The sequence below is a fragment of the Hylobates moloch genome, unplaced genomic scaffold (assembly GCF_009828535.3).
Source record: "Hylobates moloch isolate HMO894 unplaced genomic scaffold, HMol_V3 SCAFFOLD_105, whole genome shotgun sequence".
NCBI classification, from domain to species: domain Eukaryota; kingdom Metazoa; phylum Chordata; class Mammalia; order Primates; family Hylobatidae; genus Hylobates; species Hylobates moloch.
In genome coordinates, this window is record NW_026652380.1 from 32,030 (window position 1) to 33,554 (window position 1,525).

Sequence of the window (1,525 nt, forward strand, 5' to 3'; positions counted from 1 at the left end):
CAGTGCTGGGAAAGACCCCCAGGTTACACACACGGCAGTGCTGGGAAGGGCCCCCAGCTTACACACACACGGCAAGAACACAGATCTCAGTCCTATGACCACAAGGCACTGAATTCTGTAGCCACCAAATGAGCAGTAGACGAGCCTTCGCCTGAGGGCTCCGGGAGCCAGCCCTGCCCACACCGTGGCTTGAGTCCAGTGAGATCCATGTTGGGCTTCTGAGCCCAGGACGGCCAGGTAATTGCTCAGCGTTGCTGGAGCCTCTGCTTGTGATATGTGCTAAGGTGGCCACAGCAGAGAGGAACACAGTCGGGACCTGGTTTATTTTCTGCCAGGCAGACGCCCCAGGTCCGGGCAGTCAGAACCCCACACATCCCACAGCCCGGTCCCCGTCCCCCTCTATTTTCTGCTCACAGCAACATCACACGACATTCAGAAATCGTGCACTTCCTCGGCTGTGAGCGTCTTGCTTTTCCACAGGATGGTGGAGCAGACACGGACCCTCCAACTCTCCCCCGAGGGCGGGCAGAGTTCTGCTCTCCCTGTCCCCGTCCGCTCCTGAGTTCCTCTGGCTCCTTCTGTAGAGACATCCAACCCTGACTCCACCGAGAAGGTGCTGGGTGCAGCTCCTCCAGCCGCGTGGCCCTGGGAGCTTCCCCGTCACCCTGGAGCGCTCGTCTGCCTCTCCTCCCCACAACGGGCTGCCGTGAGGGCTAAACGCGCTGCAGCCTGGGTGCTGCCTGCGTGCTGCGAGCTGGAGGTTGCCAGATCCCCAACCGCGCCTCACTGGGGTGGGCTTAGGGAGCGGCCTGGGTGCTGCCAGCTGGAGATTGCCAGATCCTGAACTGTGTGCACCTCACTGGAGTAGGCTTAGGGAGCGGCCTTGAGGTGCAGCGCCCTGCTCTGAATGAGGTCTCCTGGAAACACTGCAGTGGCCACATGCCCTCCAGCGGCAACAATGCCTAACTCATCTCTTTGTGAAAGGCATGCGCAGATCTTGATCAGGTTTAACTTAAGAGAGAAAAAGAAACCATTGAGTGCAAGGTGAGGGTTTAGGAGACTTCAGGCCAAGAAAGGGGATTTTCCCATGGCCTCCTGGATGGGACCAGACCCTCCCCGGGGCCTTTCTGCCTGGAGTCCTCCGAGAGACCACTTTCCCGACAGAGGTGATGGCGAGGCTGCGTCTGGGAGCAGAGCATCAGGGAGATGGGATGGGAGCTGGAGAGGGCTTTGTGTGTGTCGATGAACTGGGTCTCTTGCGTGCCGAGTGGTCACCATGCCCAGAGGACCGGCCCCACCCTGGTGGCGGGGTGAGGGACACAGCAGTCCTCGGGTGGGCTAGCACTGGGTGGGGGGGGGGGTGGGGGTCCTAGGCCTGGGAGCCCAGAAAGGGGAGGGATGGTCAGGGACTCTCCTTGCATGGGGGACCGACAGGCTTGAGTCTTCAATGATGAGTAGAAAACCACCAAGCACAGAAGGGAGAAAGGCTGGGTGGGGGCACAGCACAGAGGGGGAGAGGCTGGGT

At 60.6% G+C, this 1,525-nt stretch overlaps 1 long non-coding RNA gene across 1 annotated transcript in view; it reads right to left on the bottom strand.

Annotated features, from left to right (window-relative positions):
• Positions 1-1,525, bottom strand: part of LOC131382588 (uncharacterized) — a 4,258-nt gene that overhangs the window by 1,910 nt on the left and 823 nt on the right. The gene's annotated exons all lie outside the window — the stretch shown is intronic.